This window comes from Phocoena sinus, chromosome 1 (genome assembly GCF_008692025.1).
Source record: "Phocoena sinus isolate mPhoSin1 chromosome 1, mPhoSin1.pri, whole genome shotgun sequence".
NCBI classification, from domain to species: Eukaryota; Metazoa; Chordata; class Mammalia; order Artiodactyla; family Phocoenidae; genus Phocoena; species Phocoena sinus.
In genome coordinates, this window is record NC_045763.1 from 7,435,462 (window position 1) to 7,461,276 (window position 25,815).

The window sequence follows — 25,815 nt, forward strand, 5'->3', positions numbered from 1 at the left end:
GTGGGACTTTGAGCTCCAAGCTCCGCCCCACTTACCCTCCCTCCTGCCCAGTTCCCTGCACTTGGCTTTGGGGTCGCTCCTGGCTGCCTCCCGCTTTCCTCCGGCCACTGTTGAAATTCTTTAGTGTGTGAATGTGGAAGGCGTGGGGCTCTTATGGGCTCTTAGGACCTTTATTTGGTTGTTTTCTTTTATATATAAATACATATAAACTTGTTTTGAAGAAGGTCAAGGTGCAGCTTCCAGAGGCCCTGGAATGATGCCCCTCCAACCGCAGACGGGGTGAGGACTTGGGGGGCGGGAGGGGAGGGCGCAGCGGCAGAAGAAGCTGCAGGAGGACCTGTTGTTTTTCCTGTTGCAAGTAAAAAGGAAACAAAGTGGGAAGTGGAGTATGCGGGCTGTCAGCAGGCGGGGCGCCCCTACCGCGCCCCGCCTCCCTCCCTCGAGGCTCACTCGCGCCCAGCGCCGTCGCTCCCAGCGGCCGCCGGCCCGAGCCGCCCCAGCCCCTGCTAGCCGCGCCGGGACCGGTAAGCGCTCGCCTCAGGCTGCGTCTGGGAGGTGGGGGAGAGGACCGGGGCCGGGGACTTCGGGGGACCTCGGGGAGCCGCGGGACCGGCTTGAGGACTTCTCCCGGCGCGTACAGCCCGTGCGCCCCGGCTCTGTGCGCCCGCCCGCGTCCAGCGAGCCCGGGACCTGGGCCAAGGCTGTGCGCGGGGGTCGGGGCCGCTCCCTGAGTGTCCGCCGAGAGGGGTGCGCACAGCTCCCCTGCGCCTGGACTGCTTGCCCCGCGGAGCGGGACGGGGGAGCTCCCGGGCCCGGCGGCGGCGTACGGGCTGCGCTCCCAGCGGCTTTGTGGCCTCGCGTGCACCCGCCGAGGCGCGGGGAGACGGACAGCGTTCAGCCGCGTGCGCCCTGTCCCGGGCGCTGGCGAGCGGCACCCCAGGGCGCCCCGGCCGCGCCGCGGGGTGCAGGCTACTCTCCTTAACGTTGGTGCCGCCCCCCTGCTCCCGTCGAGCGGTGGGGAGAGGGGTGCGCACACGTCCCCGGCGCCCCGGCCCGGCGCGCCCTCCCCAGCTCTGGTGAGCGGGGCCCTGGGCTGGAGAGCGGCTGGCGAGGACGTTGCCGGGCGCGTGCACGCGCGGCCGGTCCCTCTCCGGCCCACCCCGGCCGGGCTCCGGCCGCGGGCGCCGCTCACCGCGTGTTTACTGCAGCCGCGCGGCGGAGATCAGCCCCCGGATCTGCGGCTGGGCCCGGGTTACGGCGGCAAAACCGCCTTCAGCTTTGCATTTCCGGACTCTTTTTTTCTTTCTTCTTTTAAATACTCTTACCCGTAATTCAGCCTGAATGAGGCTGCTTCTTTTTTTTTTTTTTTAAATCGAGTTTCCTGTTTTTATTTAGGCTTCGTCTTCTGCACCCCTTTCTTTGAGATCGAGGAGAGGGGAGCAGGGAGAACTTTCTTGGGGACCAGGATGGGGGGCACTGCTTTGCCGTCTGCGCCCTGCCTTGGTGGGGAGATGGAGGTCCAGGGGGCCAGGAGAGGACTGATAGGAGGCCCCGAAAAGTGCGCTCCCGGAGGGGAAGCGGGTGGGGATGGGATTTCCGGGGTCGGAGTGGAGTGGGGGGCGTCCTGGGGCGGTCCACGTACCAGATTCTCGCACAGCACCCTTGGGATCCCCCCAGTTTGCAGATGGAGCGCTCTGGCGCCCTCGGCTGATTGAGCAGCTTTCACTTCGTTCAGGTGTCCCCTGGAAGGAGGGACCTGCGGGGTCTCGAACCCCACCGTACCATCAAGTGGGGCTTCTTCCCCCGGGCTCCTGCAGAGCCCCAGTGGCCGCCACCCTCAGAAATGTCCTGCACGGTCACGCGTGTGTGCGGGGCGGTTGTGCCTTGGGGCCGGGAGCGGGTTCCTTCCCCAGGAATCTCGGAGGGAAAGGTTCACTGCTCCAAAGGGACTTTGAAACCGAGGACTGATCCCACTGAGCACTTCCCGAAGGGGTGCACACCGCTGGAGTGACTGACAGTGCCTTGGTGTTCTTGTCAAGTGAATGGTACCACAGGGGACTCTTCCCCTCCAAAGAAGTGACTGTTTTTACAGATGGTTTTCGGTTAACCATAGGAGCTGAATGATGTCTCCATTTTCACCGGAGGAAACGAAGGCTCAGAAAAGTGAAATAACTTCCCGACCCACACGTTTACAATTAGCTGATCCAGAATCCCGGTTCCTTCAGATGCCAGAGCGTTTAATCATCTGACGGTGTGGCTGCTTGCAGATGAAGGAGAAGTTTGCTAGTAGTTCTCTTGTTGTGGGGACGGGGGACTCGGGGTGTCCTTTCAGAGCCACCTGGATACTCTCCTGTAAAACCCTTCTACCGTTACCCACCCGGTTTGATTGATGTGACAAGTGGGGACAAAGATTCTTCTGATTTAGCAGGCGGTCACCAAACACAAGGAGACAGAACAGAGCTTTCTCTGCTCTCTCTAGAGCAGAAATTGCCAACCCTTTAGCCTTTCCATGCCCTGCTGTGGCTTGATTTCCTGACTGAGAGTCTGTCCACCCTGGCTCATGAGGGCACTGCCTGGCACATGCGGAGGTTGGTTCTCTTTCGGTGCTTTCACCAAAGTAATGGAAGACACCCTGGAGTTTGGGGATTGGGTAGGAGGATGGGGTGTGCTCTCAAAACCTAGTTGTTAGTTGCCAGCTCTAAAGACAGCCAAGCTTACCTCCTTCTGAGCTCCACTCCCCTCACCTTCACCCATGTTCGGAAACGACGCTGGCCACTCTGCGAATATAGCTGTTTCTGGAATTAGGGCAACTGCCCCAGAGGCCCTCCCGGCCATGCCGATGCCCCTTTCCAGCAGGATAAGCTGCATTTCTGCAGCCTTGGTCCATGCCCGGGGAGGGTACATAAAGCATACCTTTGCACGATGCTGCGGGCTCCATCCTTTCTCTTGCTTTATTACGTTTAGCAAGTGTTTACCGTGATCCCCGGTGGGGGGTGAGGGGGGCGGGCCAAGGGGCTGTGCTAACAACAAGGCGGGCAGGCAGGGCGGGTACCAGCCCCAGGGGGACCTTACGCGGCACAGACAATCCACAAATAGAGACCAGCTTCAGACCCGGTTAGACTTTGTGCCGGGTCGAGGGAAATGGTGGTGGTGGGGGGTGAATGGGGGGATGTGAGGGGTTAGTTCCTGCTTCACCTTGTTTTTCTTCAATTACACAGTTAAAGGGAGAAGTGAATGTGCAACTTATGAAGCAATTCCTCTTTGGCTGGCTTATTTTTCAAAACCATTTTTGTTTACAGAGCAGTTTCCTCCCTCCAGCTGCTTCTGTGGGTCTGACCGTGGGGCTCGGGGCCCCATCAAATGTCTCCTGACCGTGGGACCTCAGAAGAGCTCTTTCAGTCACTCTCCAGGGGACCAACACGTTTCCCAGCCAAGCTGTCGGAGGGGCAGGTCCGGAGGGCCGTGCTCTGGGCGGGTCAGGGAGTGTCAGTGCCCTGCTGTCTGGTAGTGAGACGCGTGTGGTCATTAACCACGAGCCAAGGATGGCTGGAGCCTGACTGGTTTGAGAGGGAGGAAAACATTCTTGTCAACATCCTCGTCTTGGTGCCACTGCCAGTGTTTCATAAATGACAAAGGTTGCAAAACTCCTCTCTCCTTACAGTGAATGTGAAAACTGAATTTTCTATTTGGTTGGTGGAAATCCCCTGCAATCATATCAGAAATGCTGCCAATTTCAAGATGAAAAAAAAAAAAATTTGAAAGCCCAGGAACCTCCCTCCTCACTCTCTCCTTGCAGACAAACACTGACTTTCTTTGGGTCATTCCAAAATATGGCCCACTCTCCCCTCCCTTGGGGTCGGCCCGGTCCCTGGGGCCTGAGGTTGGTGTTACACCAGCTTGGTGTGCGGGAGAACCCTCCACTCCCGCCGTAGAAGTGGTGACCTCACCCATTCAGAGAAGGCTCTCTGAGCTTCTCCTAGAAATGGGTGCTTTCCAAGCCCACCTACTTTCTGAGCCGAGAGGGAGAGTGTTGGGAGTGATGGGTGTGGCTGTTTCTAAAGTGGTATTTCAGTTCGCTTCTGTTTCACTCTCTTTGGGGGAAATTGCAAGCCTCAGAATCCCCAGTTGTCACATTGAAATAGCAGTATTACTGCCAGTCTTAAAGATTTCATATATTCATTTGTAAAGTGCCAGGTACACAGTGAAACACATAACGTCTGTAAAGGAGCTGGTGTGTAGAAGGTGATCTGTAAGTGATTTATTATTTTCCCACTATCCCAACGTAGCCACTGCCAATTTGGGTATCTTTTCCTTTTTAAAAATGTGCATTTTTAATTGTGACTAGTAGGCATGTGCTTTTTTATCTTAATTTTTATGTTTCAATTGTGGTAAAATATATATATAATTTACTGTTTTGACGTACGTTCACCTTGTTACGAACCATCACTACCATCCATCTCCAGAATTTTCTTGTCTTGCAATAGTGAAACCCTTTACCCCTTAAACCCTAGTTCCCTATACCCCGTTCCACCCAGCCCCTGGCAACCACCATTCAACTTCCTGTCTCTGAATTTGACTACTCTTGGTGTTTAACTGGAATTGCACAGTATTTGTCCTTTTGTGACTGGCTCCTTTCACTTAGCATAATGGCCTCTAGATTCATCCACGTTGCAGCATGTGTCAGGATCCCCTTCTTTTTTAGGGCTGAATAATATTCCATTGTATGGATGGACCACATTTTGCTTATCCAGTCATCTATCAATGAACACTTGGGGGCTTCCCTGGTGGCGCAGTGGTTGAGAGTCCACCTGCAATGCGGGGGACGCGGGTTCGTGCCCTGGCCTGGAGGATCCCACATGCCGCGGAGCGGCTGGGCCCGTGAGCCATGGCCGCTGAGCCTGTGCTCCGCAACGAGAGGGGCCACGGCAGTGAGAGTCCCGCGTGCCGCATTAAAAAAAAAAAAAAGAACACTTGGGTTGCTTCCACTTTGGGGTTATTGTGAATAATGCCACTTTGAACTTGGATATACAGATATCTGTTTGGGTCCTTGCTTTGAATTCTTTTGCATATACAACCAGAAGTGTAATTGCTGGCTCATATGGTAATCCTATACTTAATTTTTTGAGGGGCAAAGCATGTGCTTTTGTAACTTGCTTTTTCACTTAACATGGGCACATTGCTTCATCACCTGGCCGCCCTTTTTTTTTTTTTTTTTTGCGGTACGCGGGCCTCTCACTGCTGTGGCCTCTCACGCTGTGGAGCACAGGCTCCAGACGCTCACGCTCAGCGGCCATGGCTCACAGACTCAGCCGCTCCGCCACATGTGGGATCCTCCCGGACCGAGGCACGAACCCGTATCCCCTGCATCGGCAGGCGGACTCTCAACCACTGTGCCACCAGGGAAGCCCTGGCCGCCCTTTTATTGGCAGTATAAGTGTCATAATGCAGGGACACCATCATTTTCTTGGTCATCCTCCATTGTGGGGCATTTATGTTGCTTCCAGACACACACACACACACACACACACACAACTTTTGAAATACTGTAACGGATATTTTCAGGTATCTGAGTTTTCACAAATTATCACATTAAAGGCACTGACCTTTTTTTTTTTTTGCGGTACGCGGGCCTCTCACAGTTGTGGCCTCTCCTGTTGCGGAGTACAGGCTCCGGACATGCAGGCTCAGCGGCCATGGCTCACGGGCCCAGCCACTCCACAGCATGTGGGATCTTCCCGGACCAGGGCACGAACCCGCGTCCCCTGCATCGGCAGGCGGACTCTCAACCACTGCGCCACCAGGGAAGCCCCGGCATTGACCATTTTTATGGCTCCTGAAGCTAAATGTTTTCCCAAGAAAGATGGGACCAGTTTATCCCAGTGATATATAATAGTTTCATGACACTCTTGCTGGCATTTAAAATAATATTGGAAAAAAATGTTTTACTAATAGGCCTAAAAGGTAGTCATCTTAAATGTGCTTTGTTTTCTTTCTGTTTTTGTTTCTGGTTTGTTTGTTTGTTTTTGCAGTGAGACTAAGTAGCTTTCTTTTTGGTTGCTAGCTGCATGTATAGCAGGAGGTTTGCTGCAGTGTGATACGGTAGTGAAACCCTTGAACTCTGGAATTGGATGGAACTCTGGAATTTAAACTGTGGTTTCTCCACAACCCTGCTGTGTGACCTTAAGTAGATTACTTACCTTCTCTGATCCTCGGTTTCCTCTTCTATAAAGTGAAGCTCAAGGGATCTATTCTTAGGGTTGTGTTAAGGATTAAGTGAGATAAACTAGATAATGAACATCACCTAGCACATAGCTGATACTCAGTAAACACTAGCTGTTTTCGTTATTATCATTATTTTAATTTAACAAGTCCCCATTCACTCTCACGATTCACCTTGTTTCTGCAAGGAGAGACGGTTTACACTTAAGCCAAAGGGATCCACTTTTCTGCTGTAAAGGTAGCCGATCCTAGGAGGAAGCTGACAGCCCCTCTGTCGAAATGCATGCTTTCGCCGGCTGGCTGGCTGGCTGCATTTGGGTGTGAGCCTCCCTGGGGCAAATACATGAACCGATGCCAGGTGATGCTTAACCTCGCTGAAAGGCGGGGCTGTGAGGGGCTGCAGGACCCTGTGCTCTACGGCCCTGTTGCCTCCATGTCGTGGAAGTGGGGGTGAAGACTTACAAATGGTGGGGCCCAGAATTCATCTTGGTGAGCGTTCTGCGTCCACATCCTGATGCTCCTTCATGCAGTTTGGGAAACTGAGGCAGGTGTTTCAGGTATGGGACTCTGGGGGCTTTGGCACAAGCAGGCTTTTGCAGCCCCTTGGAGTAAAGAGGCCTCCATGCTCCTCTCAAGTGGGCATCAGGTAGCCTCAGGTGAGGGGGGATGTAAGTCCAGCACACAGATTATTTATCCACGCTTAATGCATGCATTTTCCTCTTTGCTGCTGATCTGTGTCTGAGGAGGAAGTTAATAAAACCAGGGTCTTGGTCTCAAATAAACAGCTTCATGAGAAATTTCTTCTAAGGGGAAAAAACACACAAAAAAACCCTAACTTTCCCCTTTATCTGCCCCTCTCAAAAAACTCAATTCAAAAACATTTCTCATGTTCAGAGCCAATGAAAAGGTGAGCAAAACCACACCTCCTGTTTCTTCTGATGGCTCTTGGGTCCAAAAGCCGGCTCACTGGGTCATGAATCTTTTTTGCCTATTGTGTGGTGTGACGAATATTTGGATACTACAGGTCATCTACTGTCATTGGGAAACCAGTGATGAAGCGTGGTCTATTTTTAAATTCAATGCAGCAGCACATCTGATATGTGGCAGCTTCGTAAGATGTGTGTGGCTTTATATTTCCAGCGGGAAGTACAGTGGGAGGCACAGTGTTTTGAGAATGGGTAGAAACGAATCCTTATGTTCGCGTCTAAAGCAAGAACTTTGGGACTTCCCTGGCGGTCCAGTGGTTAAGACTCGGTGCTTCCACTGCAGAGGTCACGGGTTCGATCCCTGGTCAGGGAACTAAGGTCCCATGTGCCACTCAGCCAATTAAAAAAAAAAAAGCCGAGCTTTAAAATTGGACAGAAGTTCAGATCTTGGCTTTGACCCCTAACACATAGTGACCTGGACGAGTTGCTTAACCTCTTAGCCTCCAGGTTTTCACCTGAAAATTGGGATAACAGTAGCTCTCTTACGGGATTGTCGTGAGGATTAGAAATAAGGAAAAATCTGTAGTTGGTAACGGGCATCCAAAGGTTGCTGTTTTTGCCAGTGGGTGAATGGATCTTTGCAGCCCACGCCGTAGGAGTGAATGGATTTTAAATGACAGGTATCTTTGTCGTAAGTCATTGAGGTTTGCTTGCCTGCTAAGGTTTATTCAACCACTATCTTATTTGACCCTCCCATGAATGATCTTTTTGGAATGCACAGGGTGTGTATTAATAAATACCTACCGCCATGTTACAGATAAAGGTTGGGATTGCTTTGTCCTTTGTTATCAGCCTGCTCTTCTCAAATGTGCCCAAACCAGAAGGTTTAGTTTTTCCAGCTTTTTCTAACCCTTCAAGGTCTGAAGGAGCTTGGAGGACAGGGGCTGAGGAGGGCAGAGGTGAGGTCTTCTGGTGAGGTCTGCCATCAAGTGGCATTGGCCATGGCAGCGGGCTCTGGCTTGGCCCTGTCACCTGCAAGCTGCAGCAGCGGGACGGGGATGCCCAAGTGGGCAAGCTGCTCTGGAGGCAGCTGTCCCAGAAGCCCTTGTGCTGCAGGTTTGTGGGAAAGCAGTTGGGAGATGGCTGGGCAGCTGGCAGTGACCTTGACCCTCACGGACTGTGCTTCTCCAACTTTCCCACCCGCTCTTCCTGCCAGAGGAGATGGGATTCCGACCCTAGCCTGCAGCAACCCACCCCAACCGTGACCTTGCTTTGAAGCTTCAAGTTTTATTTTTAACACTAACATTAATTTTACATTCTATTCCATGATAATCCGTGTTTGTTTTGCTGTGAGGACTATTCCTCCCTTACTTGAGTCAGATGGATGCTCTGGGAAGATGTTTATGTTTTTCCTGTGGCTTCCGCTACTCCCAGCCCAGTGCCTTCAACTATAGTTTGGAAAACATAGATTAAGGCAAAGTAACGATTAGATTAGACGCAACTGTGACAAGAAATGTCTAGCTTCATAAGAGCCCTTTTATCCTGTGTGATTCATTGGTTGAGTAACTGCAACTTTGGTTTACGTAGCTAATTAACATGCTACACCTCGAATCTAAGCATTTTGTTTTAACTTAAAACATCGATGTACGTTGATGTACTGATGTAAGGCCAAGAGCTTTTGTTTGATCGGTTCATCATTCTTACATGAGGCGTATCGACCTTGTCCATTTTTATTCTTCTCCCCTATCTCTCTCTCTTTTTAAAATATTTATTTATTTATTTGGCTGCACCGGGTCTTAGTTGGGGCACACGGGATCTAGTTCCCTGACCAGGGATCGAACCTGGGCCCCCTGTATTGGGAGTGTGGAGTCTTAACCACTGGACCACCAGGGAAGTCCCTCTCCGCTATCTTTTACAGTTGCTTTGCTCAGTCTCATTCAACGGAAACTTTTGTTTTAGTGACTTGTCTTTATTATTTCTAAAGCAGTCAGTTCCGTCTTCATGGAAACAGCTCTTTCTTTTTTCAAACCCGATTTCTTCCACTTATCCACTTACCACGTTGTGTCACTACAAAGGTGAACAGCTGGTGTGGGTGTATCTGGGCACAATCACAGCCAGCTCTTGCAGAGACCAGGATCTGGCAGCCTGGCACCCCGGGTGGTCAGCATGAGAGCAAATGCAGAGCACAGCTCCCCGGATTCTGCTAGGGAGAGGTCAGGTAAGACGTCGGAATCACAGAGCCTGGGCGAGAGGCGGGGTTTGACTTAGAACTCCCATCTCAACGACACCAGCCCCTCACTCTGAGATGAGCACAACAAGCTCTAGAAGGGAGGCCTTTCACACCAGTTTCTTTTTCTGCAGATCCAATCAGCAGCATTTGTACTAATGAACCTTGCTATTGGCCAGCTCTGAATTGCCACCTTCATTGCTCTAACTTGCTCTGTCTTTTGTCTAATAATAATAACAACACAGACACTTCTGTAGCCCCCCACTCTGCTAGGTAGTGTTCTGGGCACTTTGAAAATACTAATTTATTCTTTTAAGCACTATTGCGATCTCTGTTTTACAGAAGGGGGAACTGAGGCACAGAAAGTTTAGTAACTTCCGTAGGTATGACCCAGGAAGTGCTTAGGTATTACCTAGGCACTTCCTGGGTATTGCCCGAGGAAGTGGCAGGGCCTGTTCCTAACCCCTGTCCTGTACTGTCTCCATATGTGGCCACCTATTTCCCAGGAGGAAGCATTTATTTGGGGCAGGGGAATCTGGATCCCAGGTGGGAGGAGGGCTGAGGCCTCTGGGAGTCCATTGGCTGTGCAGAGGAGCTGGGGTCCAGGCAGCCTTTCTCTTCTTGCTGGTCCTTTGTCTCTGGTGGAGTGTCTTCCTGGGATCTGTTCCTCTACAGAGAAGTGCCGGGAGGATGCAGCTTCCAGTACCCAGCGTGGCCCCAGCCTGCCCAGGTGGTGCCCATTCTCCCCCTTTGTCCAGAGGAAGCAGGGCCTGGCCTCTGAAATCTCAACTGCTTCCTTTCCCAACTCTTGAACCTTCTGTGGGAAGTCCACCTAAGGGTCCTCAAGCTAATGGGTGACACAGTCAGGGCATTGGGACTCAGGTGTCTTCTTGACCAGTGGCCCCAGTCTGGTTCCTTTGCACTGACCCAGGAGAGGCAGTGTGGTACACTGGTAAGAGCAGGGCTCAGTCAACCTGGTTCAGATCTGCCTCTCCCATCACTAGCTGTGCAGCGTAACCTCCTTGAGCCTCACCCTCATCCTTTGTGAAACAGAGGGCCTGCCTTCAGGGCTACTTGTGATCATTAAATTCGAAAATGGACATAAGGCACCTAAAATGTGCCTTATCGTGGTAGGTGCTCAGTGATGGGAGCTGCTTGCTGTAGCCCCCAAGATGGGCCTGATAACTGATGAAGAGGCTGTTGTTCTGAACTTATCCCAGAGGCTCCCAGGGCAGGAGCAGCCTGGAGACCTGGGAGTGGAAGGAAGAGGCTCGGGGGCACCTGCCAAGGAGAGATGGACCAGGTGATGGCTGATGGAATGAGATGTTCAGAGTTCTCTGTCATCCCCAAGGCCTACAGGTTGTCTGCAGATCTAGGGTTTCATGACAACAGGAGAGAAGGACACGTAAGCCCATGGCTGCGTGGAGAAGGAGGCTGGGGGCTGAGCCTGGGGAGGGGGCACCCAGGAGAATGGAGTAAACTGCCGAGTAGCTGGGACCCTTATGAGGGACACCCATCTCCATTGCCACCCTGAATGTGTGTGTGTGTGTGTGTGTGACCCTGAATGTGTGTGTGTGTGTGTGTGTGTGTGTGTGTGTGTGTGTGTGACTTGTTTGGGATCAGGAGAGAAGAGAGGAAGTCGAGTTTGTAGCTTTAAAGGATATTAATTTCTTGAGGGTCTTGAGATTGGGGTGGTCTACATCTTCCAGGTATCATAGGCTGTGATTTTCCTAGAATATGCATGCGCATGTCTTTAATACATGTGCTATATGTTTTATAAGTGTGTGTGTGTGTGTATACTATATAGATTTAATTGTACAGAATCAATACAAGCTACTTATGAAAAGTTTGTTACAAATACAGATTTGCCAAAGGAAGAAAAAAAAAATCTATCATCCACCTGCCCTAGAAATCCACCACTCAATGGTTTCTAACCTTTTTCAGATTTTAAATCCTTTTGAAAATCTGCTGGGACTTCCCTGGTGGTCCAGTGGCGAAGGCTCCGTGCTCCCAATGCAGGGGGCCCGGGTTCGATCCCTGGTCAGGGAACTAGATCTCTCAGGCTGCAACTAAAGAGTTCACATGCTGCAACTAAAGATCCCGCATGCCGCAAATTAAAAAAAGAAAACAGAAAGGAAAATCCACTGAAAAATCTCAGACCTTCTCCCCAGAAAATGTTCCTAGGAGAACATTTGTGTGTATACTTTCATTAGGTTCCCCGGGCCCCCAGGCTCACCCTAGACTGTGGGAGGGTGCAGTGAAGAGCTGTTTGGGTCCGACCGCTGGCTTCTTCACACTGTGAGACTCTGACTCCGAAACCAATCTCAGAGGCCGGAGAGAGATGGAAGATTCTGACCACCCCAAGGCCTCTGTGAGACACACTTGTTCAAAGTCTGCTTTGAAGCTGTTTGTTTCCAGTCTTGACCACCTCTTAGGTACGATGTACAAGTGTGCTCTGTGTCGTTTAAGTCCTTTTCTTTGCCCTAAATTCACTGCCCCTTTTGGGGGCTTTCAGCCAGGACCGGCTTTCCTGCATCATTGGGTGACTCCCCTGTAGGATCGGTTCATTTGCGGAGCCCGCCTGTCCTTTGGGACAGTTGCATCCTGTGGGTTTGTGGGCCTCACCCCGCCCGCTTCTGCGTGAAGGGCCTTGGCTTGGATAGGTCGAAAAGCCAGGCCAGGAGAGCTGGGTGTCGACCATGGGTGGGTGGAATGGTCTCTGAGGGATGGGAAGTCGGGGACATGTCCAGGCCTTGCCTGTTGGGCTCCAGGCGGCTTGAGACCCTGTATGATGAACACACAGACCCCCTTTCACTGAGTGGGTGGGCTGGTAGACCACCCCACCCCATGGTGCCTGAGGCATTGGTTAGCCTCCCTGAGACCTTAGCATGTTCTCTGCTCCAGGCATGGGGGGGCCCCTCCACTTTTGAGAATCCCAAGGCTTTTTTCCTAGTCCTGTGGGGAACCAGCCTCCCTTGGTGCCACTTCCCATTTTGGACAGTGACCTCGCCTGGTTTCCTCTCCCCCTTTTCTTTCTTTTTTCAAATTATTTATTATTTATGTATTTATTTATTTATTTTTGGCTGTGTTGGGTCTTCGTTGCTGCTCACGGGCTTTCTCTGGTTGCGGTGAGCGGGGGCTACTCTTCCTTGCGGTGCGCGGGCTTCTCATTGCAGTGGCTTCTCTTGTGTGGAGCATGGGCTCTAGGCGCGGGGGCTTCAGTAGTTGTAGCGCGCGGGCTTCAGTAGTTGTGGCTCGCGGGCCCTGGAGTGCAGGCTCAGTAGTTGTGGCACGCGGGCTTAGTTGCTCCGTGGCATGTGGGATCTTCCCGGACCAGGGCTCGAACCCGGGTCCCCTGCGTTGTCAGGTGGATTCTTAACCACCGCGCCACCAAGGAAGCCCTCCTCTCTCCCTTTTCTAACACAACAAGCTTTATTGAGATATAATTCACATGCCATAAAATTCATTTAAGGTACACAATTCAGTGGTTTCTTAATATACTTACAGAATTGTGCAACCATCACCATAATCTATTTTAGAACATGTTCATCACTCAAAAAAGAAACCTTGTACTCACTAGCAGTCACTCCCCAGTTCTTCCCAACCCCCCCTGCCCTAGACAACCACTGGTCTACTTTCTGTTTCTAGGGACCTGGCTGTTCTGGACATTTCATACACATCGAATCACACAGGACGTGGTCTTCTGTGGCTGGCTTCTTTCACTCGGCCTGTTGCTGATTCTTTAGGAACGTGTCTGACTCATAATTACAGTGGAGGAGTTGTTTGTACCGACTGTTTATTCAGTCACAGGTATCGGACGGAGCCTCTGCTATACTAAGCCTGGAGCAGGTGCTGGGCCACACAGCAAGGAACACGGCAGCCATTCGTGTATTAGTTATCTCTTGCTATGTAACAAGTTATCCCAAAACTTAGCTTAAACAACGAACACTTACCATCTCCGTTTCTTTGGGTCAGAATCAGGGAGCAGCTGGGGCTGCAGGTGTATGTGGCTGGAGGTACCTGCCAAGGTTTTGATGTGTCAGTTCCTTGCCATGTAGGCTGGCTTCTTCATAGGGCAGCTTGAGTGTCCTTACAACATGGCTGCTGGCTCAGCCCAGAGTTAAAGATGCGAGAAAGAGAAAAGAGAAAAAAAAAAAAAAATAGATGAGAGAAAGAGACAAAGATTGCCCAAGACCGAAGCCCTATGGTCTTTTATAACCTAATCTAAAAGGTGACCTGGCATCACTCTGCCATATTCTTTTGGTCACAACCCTGCTATAATGTGGGTGGGGAGCTGCACAAAGGTGTGACTACCAAGAAGGGCAAGTACCTGGATATAGTTTCATATAGAGGATGGTCCTTATGAGATCCAGGATGCAGCGGGCTCGTTCATGAAGGCCTTACGGTGCTGCCTCTGAATGAGCTTTGGGTCAGCTCTGAGTTCTCTGGGCTCCATGCTCTACTGAGGCCTCCTCCCTCTCCCCCTACTCTGTATTTGTAATTAGGGAGCTTGACATGTAATTATATATAGCCTTGAACTTGGTTGTACCAGATTTACCCACCTCTGTTAGAATAATTTTTACAGATTCTTTCTCCAGGTATTTATGAATTCTGTTTGCATTTCTATCGAATGGGTGAGCCAGTTTTTGCATTTCCTTTCATTCCCGTTGTCAAGAAGGGTATTATTGACTAGAACAGGGCCAGGACTCATCCCGGTGGTTTTGACCACTTCCCACCAGGGCACTGGGTCACATCATCTAACACAGTCTCCGGAGACCCTTCCTTTTCCAAGTGGTCCATAAGATTGTCTTGAGGGGCAGGACTGGGTCATGATAAAATGGGCATATATCATGCATAAAAAAATCGACTCTAGGGCTTCCCTGGTGGCGCAGTGGTTGGAAGTCCGCCTGCCAATGCAGGGGACGCAGGTTCGTGCCCCGGTCCGGGAGGATCCCACATGCCGCGGAGCGGCTGGGCCCGTGAGCCATGGCCGCTGAGCCTGTGCGTTCAGAGCCTGTGCTCCGCAACGGGAGAGGCCGCAACGGTGAGAGGCCCATGTACCGCAAAAAAAAAATCGACCCTTGTGCCCTACAGGAGGTGGATGATTCATCGTTAGAAGCAGTTTTAGTTTTTGGTAGATGTGGGTTCTGATCCCTGCTCTGCCACTTATTGTGTAACTTTGGGTAAGTCTTGGGCCTCAGTTTCCTTAAGGAGATGATGATAATACCTACTATGTGGGGTTCTTTTGATGATTTGATGAGATAATGTCCCAGGTATGTACTGCTGCACAAACTACACCAAACTTAGAGATATAAAGTAACAAGTGTTTTTATTATGGGCATGGATTCCGTGGGCCAGGCACTCAGACAGGGCTGGACAGGACAGCTTGGCTGTGTTCTGTGGTGTCTGAGGTCAGCAGGGAAGACTCTCAAAGGGCTGCGGATTACTTGAACATGGGGTTGGGGGGGTGCTGGAATCACCTGGGAGTTTCTTCACTTGTCTAGTTGCCTGGGCAGGGATGACTCAAAGGCTGGGCCCAGATGGGACTGCCAGCCTGAGTGCCTACACTGGCTTCTCTTTCTGGCTTTGGGCTTCCTCACAGCATGGCGGCTCTGGGTCACACTTTCTTGATGACAGAACTCCAACAAGAAGCATTGGTGCTTGGTTCCAGACCAAAGTGGAAGCTGTATGACCTTTTATGACCTAAACTCTCAAGTCACTTAGCGCCACTCCTGCTATACTCTCTTAGTCAAGGAAGTCAAAAGCCCACCCAGATTTCAGGGGAGGAGACATAGATGCCTTTTCTATGAGAATTGGCCACCATGTTTTAAAGCCTTCATGATAAATGTAAAAACATTTAGCATGATGACTGCCATGTTGTATGGGCCAGAACTGCCATGTTGTATGGGCCAGAACATGTTAGATGCCGTTCCCTCTGCTGCTGCCCACTTTTTTTTTTTTTCACATCTTTATCGGAGTATAAATGCTTTACAATGTTGTGTTAGTTTCTGCTGTACAACAAAGTGAATCAGCTGTATGTATTCATATATCCCCATATCCCCTCCGTCTTGAGCCTCCCTCCCACCCTCCCTACCCCACCCCTCTAGGTCATCACAAAGCATCGAGTTGATCTTGTGACGTGCAGCAGCTTCCCACTAGCCATCCATTTTACATTTGGTAGCGTATATATGTCCACGCTACTCTCTCGCTTCATCCCAGCTTCCCCTCCCGCCCCGCCCCCCCCCCCCCCCCCCCCCCCCCCCCGCCCCGTGTCCTCAAGTCCATTCTCTACGTCTGCGTCTTTATTCCTGCCCTGCCACTAGGTGCTGTCCACTTTGGTATCTCCCAGGTACTGACTGCTGTGGATCTGATTGTGTGACTTACGTAAGCCCACTGCCCCTCGTCTTAACTAAATGATCTTTAAGCTGCAGCTCCGTAAATATGTTTAGTCTAATATTGCCAGATTCATTCTTTTTACCTTCTTCAAGTTTGGACCCAACTTTTAAAAATTTCCTAGCCCTTAGTTGAATTTCCTTACCCTCAACGGCTTCTCAAACACATCTAGAGGTTTTCACAAGGAGATTCTAGAAGGTCAGTTTCCCGAGTCCCCCGGGGTATCTTTCGTGAGCTTTGATGTGTGATTCACACAGTCCCCTGATGTTCCAGGCACCCTTTTTATCCCCTTACTCTAATTTTCTCAGAATAAAAATTCACAATTGACCTTTTCCAGAAACAGAGGAATAGCTTTTCTTCTCTAAAATGTATAAAAAAGTCTAAGACATCATGTCCTCCCACAAGGATCACATGCTAGAATTGGAAACCTAAGACTCACAGGAAACCATGGTGGAATGCAGGATATAACCAGGTGCCCCACCGTGAGGCCCGGCTGGTAGCCCCCTACCTGTGCTGTCCCATGGCTCCTTACCTCTACTGGCCAAGTCGATGATGTCTGGTGGCTCTTCTTTTACAGGGGAGGATATGGCTCTGGAGAGATTAGGACACTCATCCAAAGGCAGATCTAACTCCAGGGCTGGCGCTCCTACCTTTCTCGGGGAGATACCCTGCAACCACGCACGCTTTTGGGTTGACAGGTTGCATTGCAGACATGAGCATCACTTTTTAAATCTGTGCCTCCCCTACCCCACCCCCAGATCACAAACTCTGGAAGCCTCAGTTCAGATAGCCTTTTTTGGTCTAAGCTTGGGGAATTAGCAAAAGAAAGAAGGAAGCTCCAGATTCTAATTAACTTTGCTTTTTAACTACAGATGAGCCACTTTTTGAGTTACCTGGGGGTGAGAGTCTCAAAGATTAATGAAAATATGTAAAGATGACAGGCAAGCAGGAGCCAGACACTCCTGTAATTAGGTTTCCTCATCCTTGTGCCTTGAGAGTAAAAAGATCAAGGGAACAAAAGGACAGGGGAATTATGTGAATAACTGTGGTAACTGTCTTCCGCCTTTGAGGAGGATTATTTTTCAGAGTCTTCCTGTTTTTCCCAATAGAACTTAAAACAAACATTTAACTGTTTGTTTTTTTGGTTGTTGTTAGCTTCATCTTTTTTTTTTTTCAACTGTAGCCTTTTTAGTCTTGTCCCTACTCAGCTTAATCTTATCTGACCACACCTAAAAATGCTATAGAAAAAGAAAAATGATTTTCCTTCTAGCCTTCTAAGTTCTTGGCTGAGGCCTCCCCACACCTGCCCTGTAGTAAAAAGACAGATTAACAGGAGAATAACAAATTTAAACACATACATATGTATGGAAGCCCCCCAAAGATATGAGACTCAAAGAAGTCACCAGAGCAGAAAGCTTTTGTCTCTTTTAGACAAACAATTAATTTGTGAAGAATTGACAAGACAAGGGATTTGGGCTAGGGGTAGTAAGATGGTGAAGAAGTTAACAAGGTTTGGGGCTTCCCTGGTGGCGCAGTGGTTAAGAATCCGCCTGCCAATGCAGGGGATATGGGTTCAAGCCCTGGTGCGGGAAGATTCCACATGCCGTGGAGCAGCTGAGCCCGTGAGCCACAACTACTGAAGCCCACATGCCTAGAACCCATGCTCCACAACAAGAGAAGCCACCACAATGAGAAGCCCACGCACTGCAAGGAAGAGTAGCCCCTGCTCTCCGCAACTAGAGAAAGCCCTGAGAGCAGCAACGAAGACCCAATGCAGCCAAAAATTAATTAATTAATTAATTAATTTTTAAAAAGTTAACCAGGTTTGTTTGCACAGTCTCCTTGGCCCTAAACTCCCTGTCTCTGGTGGTTAGGGATGCCTTCTACCTCCTGGAACAGGGAAGATCCCTTTCACATGGGAGATTTACTTCCTGCTTTTAGGGGATAAAGAAGGTTCAGAGTGTCCTTTGTGCACTGGCTGTTTATCAACTCCTTTTAATTCAAAATAATCAATATGCCAAAGTGGCGTATTTAGGGTTTTCATATTCTGACCCCCTGCAATGCTGAGTGCCAGGTTTGAATTCGAAGAGCCAAGCAGAATTCCAGGAAGGTTGGAGGCTGGGATATCGGTGGGCAGCAGAGGGAAGCTGACATTTCATCACAGCGAGCTCACGTGGAAATGTCAGGATGGGGAGGAGTGCCTCATGGAGCAGATCAACTCCCCTCTTACAGGTCTGTTGAATGTACCAAGGGTTCTCATGGGTGTGAGCAGGGGCGCTTCGGATTTCTTGCCTCAAGCTCGGGAGCTTATAAAGAGGATCCACTCCTTCTGGCAGTCGCTAGTAGAGGACTGGGAATCTAATTTCCCTATTCTTTCTAACAATGGTGAAACTAATTTATTTATCCACTAAACTAATTTCTTTATACCCTCACTATTATTTCAAAAAGGACTTAAGATCCCTTAGCTTGGAACGAGGAGATCAGGAGACTTTGATTTTTCTTCCCTCTGCCAGGTTGCTGCATCTCTTTGTGTCCGTTTCCCATCTGTGAGAGCAAACACTTCTGAGTGGTTAGTATACACACCGGGCACTGTTATAGAGACTTTCCATGTGTCTGTATTAATTCACTTAATTCTCTCCCAAACAACTGATTACATTATGTATCTTTTTGGAATTTGTCAGTGCAGTTCCAGTACATTTGTGAATACACAGAGGATGACTTCTGTGGCTTTTGCCATTTCAAAGAATCTTGGGTTTTTCTCTTGGCTCCAGAGGAGAATAATACCCCAATTTGAACAGTGCTAATGGGGACCTTGTCTTTGAGCTTGACTTTCAACCAGACCCAGGCTGGAGAGAAAGGAAGTCTGCAGGATAGGGGGCCTGGGGCCACCTATGGAGATGGGAACAGCCAAAGCCTGTCTGCCCCTTGGAAAATCTCTTTGGTGGCTTGGCCCTGTGGGGTCGTTATCCCTTCCTGGTTGGGGGTTGTTAGGGATACAACCCCTCCCCAGTCAGGATGGCAGTCAGAGAACCCCTCCTAGCCTCTGTCTGCCCATCCAAGGTCCAGCTGTGACCCTGAGGCTTATTTTTCATCCTGGGAAATCCCCTTCCTGTGGGTCAAGGGCGGTCCTGCCTCCCCCCACCCCCACGAGGTACCCCTCCCTACCCGGGCTGAGTCCGGGTTCGAGCCGCCAGCGTCCCCGAGAGCGAAGGTGGAGGTGGAGGAAGCCAGCCGGTGGAGCGCTGGGTTGGGTGCGGGGCGGTTCCCACCCAGTGGCCAGGCTCCGCCTTCTCCAGAGATGGTCGGCAAAGTGCACAGCCCGCTGCGCTGTGCGGGTAGAGAGTGAGGTTGAGTGTGAATGCGCACGAGTGCGTGTGTGTCTGTGGTCTCGGCGTCTGTGTCATTGTGTGTTTACATAAAGTAATTGTGTATCTTCGGTCTCTGTGTCTGAGTACTTGTGCGGGAGTGTGTGACTTCGTGCGTCATTGTGTGTGTCAATTTACCCGAGTGCGTGTGTGTGAACGTGCATGCTAGTGTATGTTTTTGTGAGTGTGTCTGTGTGTGACATCCGGGGATGGGATACGGAGGGGGATCCTCCCATCCTGAACCCCCTCTCTCTTCTCCTCGAGGTGGCCGGGGCGCCCAGAACCCCGGCCCTGACAGGGGTGCTAGGGTTGGCGACGCAGAGCTCACCGAGGGTCCCGCGACCTCCCACGGCCGGGCCGCCTGGTCTGCGCATCCCAGGCTTCTTCAACATTCCCGGGAGCTCCTGGCCGAGTTTTTCTCCTGCCCTCTTCGCAGGCTCTAGGCGACGCTGGGGCGGAGGGAGGCTCTTTGGGCCGGATGGGCGGGCCCTGCCTTGGGCGCCTCACCTGGAACACTGGCTGGAGGCGGAGACTTGCGGAGCAGTTGGGACCACCGAGGGCTGTGCCTCAGGCCACTTTGTTCTGCCCCACGTCTGCCCCGCTCGGGTGGGGTCACTCTGGGGTCACTCTGAACCTCGCACTCCCCTCCTCCTCTTGCGCTCCACTGTGACACAGGTTGAAGTCCGGCTGTGGACCCGAAAGAACATTCGAGGGGACCTGGGACGTTGCAGGGCAAGAAGCGTGTGGGCCCGGTAACAGTCCAAAGTGCTTCCAAAGCTAGCTCTGCTGCTAAGAGGCTGTGGGATTGGGTGCGGACGTGTGTGTGTCTGTGTGTGTGTGAGTTCCTTGCCCTCTGAGCTTCGGCTTCATTTACAACCCAAGGGAGAACAATACCCACTTTACAGTGTGATGCCTGGATGAAAACTGGAGCAAAGTGCAGGGGGATGACCGCGCTATTGCACGCACGCTATGCCAGCACGCATAGTTCATTGTAATGAATAGGTGTACCGTGAAAGTCCCGGGTTAACCCATTTATTTTCTAAATCCGACATGTGAGGTAAACTCCGATGGAGAGGGAGGCCCAGCGGCTGGGGAACAGCCCGCACACTGGATTTGAGCACAGAGCCAGGGCTGGCCAGTTACTCGGGTGACCCCGGCTCCTGACAAGTGACTCTGGTCCCTTGCCCCGCCCTTTCTGGTGATTCCCTGGGAACCCGGGAGAGGAAAGCAGTTAGGCGGACGACCGGCCCTGGCTCACTTGGCAGGTGGCATTTTCTATCCTCTGGTTACAAGGCTGAAGGGGGGCCAAGGCCAGCGTGCGCAAGCCGTCCGGGGTCCAGCGGCGGCTGAGGTTCCCGACTCCATGCGCAACCCCACCCGCCAGCAGGGAGCAGCGGGGGTCCGGGAGGATTTGCAGCGGCGTCCACGAGGTGCGCAGCAGACGCCTGCTCTCCAGAGCTTCGCCTGGCTGGGGCTGTGAGAATTTGCCGACGGTGCCCGCGCCGCCGCTGGCCCCGCCCCAGCCCCGGGGACGCCCCGCCCCCTGGCCCTGCCCGCGTCGGCCTGTTGTCCGGGCACCGCCCAGGACCGCGCCCCTCCGCGGATGCCCCGCTCACCCGCTCCGCACCGCGGGCCTGCCCTCAGGCCCCCGGGGCTCCGCGCCGCCGCCCAGAGGCTCGCGCCCTCCCGTCGCTCCGGGACCCGCCCGCCGCGTCCCCTGGGCAACCGTCTCCAGGGAGACCGGGCCCCGCCCCCGGCATCGACACCCGGTACGGAGCTCACCTGTGCGGGCGTCTGCGGGGTCCCAGTGCCCCCCCCACGGCGCACGCCCCGCCACGCCTCGCCACGCCCCGCCCAGCGCCGGGCTTTGTCCGCCTGGGGAGATCCGGGGACCGGGGGCGCGTGGGGTCTGGAGGAGGAGGCGCGTTCCCGGGGCAGACCGAACCCCGTTGGGGAGGCCGAGGCAGCGGGCCGCTCTCGCGTTGTGATTCTCCGGTGTGGGCTGATTCATACCCTCCTTTTCTGATCTCATTGCATCCCTTTTATGCCCGTGGGGCCAGGAATCCGGGGTGTCCCGCTACCGCCCTAGATGGGAATGAGCAGGGCCCTCGGCCGGGCTCCGGACGAGGACGCGCGCCTGTTCGGGGAAAGATGTTTACTTGTCAGGGACCGAGCAGTTGCCGCGCGCGCCCTCCCCTCCCCCTGCCCCCGATTCGGGACCGAGCATCCTGCGCTCTGGCCATTCCTAGCGTTGCCTCCCAAAGCTTTGCCCTTGAACCCAGAGGGCTAGAGGGCGGTAGACCCAGCTCCTGAGGTCCCGGCCAGCGTGAGGGCCAGAGCAAAAGACGTCCTCCCTCGCCCCCTCTTGTGAATTCTGCCCCGGCTCCGTATTTCCTGACCTGAATTCCTAAGGACTAGTTTTTCTCTTATCTTTCATTCTCTCGGCTCCATCACTTTTTTTGCTTCGTCTTTCCTCGTTTCGAAAGTGCTTTCTCTACGATCCTGTCTCATTTCCCTGTGACTGAGCTGTTGTTTTTTGTCCTCTTGTTAATAACTCCCTTGGTCAGAATGGAAGTTATTTCTTTCTTAGCTCTTGTCGCTGACCTCCCGTTTCTCTGGTGACAGTGCTTTGGGAAGTGCCTTGCCATCCTCTCACCTGGATGCTAAATGGAGAGACCATCCAAGCCCATGTTCCTGGGCTCCTGCAGCAGGGTCCATGGGGTATCCTTCCAGGGATTAGGCCGGCAGCCGGGAGAATTCCAGCTTGGACCTTGGGAAATGTCTTCTTGGAATGACACCTTTTCCAACGGCTTCCTAGGACTGGGCTTTTTGTCTCATGGAGAAACCAGTGGTTTAGGTTTCCTGCTCTTCAGGAGCCCAGTGGGTTCCAGGCAGGAGACTCCTGCTGTGCGGGTAGCTGGGGGGAAGTTGGGAGGGTGGCAGGTCCTGCAGCTGGAACCCAGCCACCTGGGCTCCCAGAACTCAGGTGTCTTTCTGTCTCTGGGGTCAGATTATTTCCAGGAGCCGCCCACAGTAGGGAAAGAAGCACCACAGATGCAGTGAGTGGGCCGACCCCTCCCCACACACCCTTCCTTTTCATCTCCAGCAAGCAGGGATGAATCTTCCTTTATGATGCAATTTGGGTCTTGAATGGGGACCTCAAGTTCACAGACCTGCTTTTTGCAGCCATTGAATGGAACTTGAACCCAGGCTTGACTCAGATCACTTACTTTGCTTTCAAAAACCAAACAAAACAACAAACAACTCTAAAAATGATCTGAGTCATCTGTATGTATATGAATTCCTGCCAGGCACTGGAAATGTTCCTGTGGTTTGCTTCAGTACCACCAAAGGGAGCTGGGGGTGGCATTGACACAGATGGTGAAAAAGGCCCATTAAGTACAATGTGACTGGTTTGCAAAAAGGAAACCTTGGTGAGACAGTTGCTTTTGAGCTAAAGTCCTCTAAGAGAATGCACAGAAGTTTTCTGAGACTTTCTCTTTTTAAAGATTTCTTTCTTTCTCTTTCTTTTTCTTTTCTTTTCTTTTTTTTCAGACAGATAAGGAGCTCAGAGTCAGGCAAGGGCGGAATGATGCTCATTCATCCCAAAGCATCTTTAATCTGCCAGGCAGAGGGACCTTTGCTGCTGGTCTTTCTTGGACCATTCCAGAGAGGTAGGTTGGGCAAAGGAAACAAGTGTGTGGGGGGGGGAAGAGGAGATGTTATTTTGTAGATAGGTTAAGAATTTGAATGGAATCCACCCTCCCTGACTATCTAGCCAAAGGAGAACTTCTCTTTAGGACTAGAATGCTAAAAGGAAGAGAGTGACCCAAATTTGTGCTCAGAGCCTATGAAGGGGGATGTGAACTAGACCCCAGCCAGCTTCGCAAGAGAGGGATGCTGCTACCTGGGAAGGAAGGGATGGCTGTGCTCCGAGGAGCCCTGGAGCCCGTTATTAAACTGCAGCATTTGGTATTTGACTTGCTGCGTTCATGATAGAGCTGGGCTGACCTATTTGGTGCGAGAAAAATTAAAACCTTCTTCCGAAGGAAGTGGATTGGATTTTCATAACTTGATATTGCTTCTCAAGGAGTCCTTAGGTGGGGACATTCTGTTTCTCTAGAGAGTTGGCAGTCACTGGATCGGTAAGAGGATGCTCCTTGGAACTTCCCGGACATTAGCTTGCAAGCTGAATGTAGTCCCTTCATTGTGCAAATGAAGAAATTGAGGTCAGAGACTGACACTGACCAAGCCTTGGCTGAACACCTGCCTTTGGTATCTGGGGGTAGCTGGGTGTGATTAGCAAGTGTGCAGATTTGTCCCGTTTGCAAGCTGTGTGGGTACATATGTATTCTGTGGGTGCACAGCACCATCTTCCTTATACAGTTGCTCGAGCAGCTACTGTCATTTCTGATGGTTCACGTAGGGCACGAGGTTACATGATGTCATCCTTGGAGGCTTTCCCCCACCCCACCTCATTTTTCCTAGGTCTTCATCGGTACTTTCCAAACTTCTTTGTTAGTGTGGACCTCTTTAAAAAGATCAAAGTATTAAGCAGAGTTTTAACCTCTAAAGCAGATTAAAAGAGTGCCACAAGTAGAGACTGGCCCAGAACTCCTCCCACTGAGCAGCTGTCCTACTCCTGCCACCCTCTGAAGGCCTTGGGGTGCTTCTGTGGAACCCCAGGACTCCCTGGCACATAGGCGAAAACCATGGATTATGTAGACCTGTGTAGAGGAATTAGAGTTTCTTTTTCTGCTACACAGCTGTTTACACTATCTTGATTTGTGTTTCAGAAGATGCCTTTAAATCATGATTTTTAACCCTCCTACTTTTTGATTTGTAAAGGATACCTATTTACTGTCCAAAGTTTACAAAATACAAAAAAATTACAAGCATCACTCTTCTATAATCCTACCCCCCTCCCAAAAAAACCATTGTTTCCTTGTTGGAGTATCCTCCCTGGAGAGTCTTCTGTGTGTGTATCTTTGGAAACTTGATTTTTATTTCTTGGTAAATATTATCATGAACTTCCACAAACACATAACTGAATGCATGTGTTTATCTCTGCTCTGTTTCAAAAGCCCACTAAAATGAGAGTAGAGGAATAAAAAGGTATAAATCCTTAAGAAAACAGAAAATGATAATAGAGGGGGAGGGATATGAGCAAAATTTTTGAAAGATGGGAAGCAAGTGGATGAAAGAAAAGCAAAGCTTAGAATGTTGAATGTCCTGGCTGTGCGGGAAGCAAGCTGGCTTGTACACATGACCCACCAAAGGCTAAAGAATGGGGGCCACAGAGTGTTCCCAACGATGGGGGCGGGGAGCGGGGCTGGAAGCAGGAATATTGGTTTAAAGTGTGTGTTAGAGCCACAGACCCCTCTCTCAGGCCGCGTAGCCAGGCAGCTCCCTCCTCCACCAGCAGAAGATGGCTAGTTTCCTGCAGGCAGTATTGAACCAGAACAGCAGAAGGCAGGGGAGGCTCTATATTGAGAACAGGAAGATTCAGTGAAAGTTTGCATGCTGAATAGATAGACCCTCTCCTAGCTGGTTCCCGGAACATGGCAGCCTGGCTTCTACCCGTCCTCCAGGCAGGGGCCTTGAACTCTCTCTAAGGAACCCAACCTCATATGAAAAAACGCTACTTCTCAGCGACACCTACCAAGCAACCGGCCCTGCACAAGCACCTTTCAGTGCCTCTCTCTTAAATTTGAATGGGCAGCCTGGATCATCACACACCGAATGAGTCCTCTAACATGAAAGACAGAGACCCAGAAGTCATAAACATGGTTGTTTTAAAAAAAGACGTATTTATAAAACAATAATAAGCTCTTGGATATCAAAACTAGGATAGTAGAAGTAGAAACTTCAATAGAATAGAGTTAGAAGATTGAACAATGAATTTCTAGAAAGTAAGACAGAAAGACTTGAGGGACGGAAAATAAGAAAGAAGATAAGAAAATTAGAGCAGTTTGGGAGGCCCAGTATCCATCTCATCGGAGAGAAATGGAGAAGGAAAAGTTATTAAACTCCAGGAAAAAAGAAAAAATCTACAACTCAAGAGTTTGCATTAAGAATCTCTGTGTAGCACTCAGCCCAACAAATAATGAGATACAGTACATCAGGGACTTACCCGCTGGTCCAGTGGTAAAGAATCTGCCTTCCAATGCAGGGGACGCGGGTTCAATCCCTGGTCAGGGAACTAAGATCCCACATGCCGCGGGGCAACTAAGCACACGCACCTCAACTACTGAGCCCGTGTGCTTCAACTAGAGTGCCTGCGTGCCGCAACTACAGAGCCCACGCGCTCTGGAGCCCACATGCCACAACTAGAGAGAGAAAACCCACACGCTACAACTAGAGAGAAGCCCATGCACCACAACGAAGAGCCTGCACACCACAACAAAAAGATTCTGCTTGCCTCAATGAAGACCCAATGCAGCCAAAAATAAAAATAAATAAATTATATATTTTAAAAAAGATACACTACATCAAAGTAAAAGATGTTCTATGGGACATCAACATGAACTTCCAAAAGTCCAGAGATAGAAGTTACTAAAAGCCAGTGCAGGGAAAAGGGGCCACGTACAGAAGATCAGAGCACGGAATGGCATCGGACTTTACAAAATCAACACCAGGAGCTACAAGACAGTGGAGCAACTCTTTCAAATTTCTGAGGGAAATT

At 51.0% G+C, this 25,815-nt stretch overlaps 1 protein-coding gene across 8 annotated transcripts in view; it reads left to right on the forward strand.

Moving 5' to 3' along the window:
- The first annotated feature begins 378 nt into the window (after positions 1–378).
- The window catches only part of PIK3CD (phosphatidylinositol-4,5-bisphosphate 3-kinase catalytic subunit delta), a 49,004-nt gene continuing 23,567 nt past the window's right edge, over positions 379–25,815 (forward strand). For 3 of the 8 annotated variants that reach the window (XM_032626999.1, XM_032627034.1, XM_032627044.1), the window contains exons 1-2: positions 387–524; positions 22,686–22,804. The gene's annotated coding sequence lies outside the window, so the exon portion shown is untranslated. Of the gene's footprint in view, positions 525–20,749; positions 20,900–22,685; positions 22,805–25,815 lie in introns of those variants that run through there. The other 5 variants (XM_032627052.1, XM_032627061.1, XM_032627015.1 and 2 more) reach the window with 4 other exon arrangements.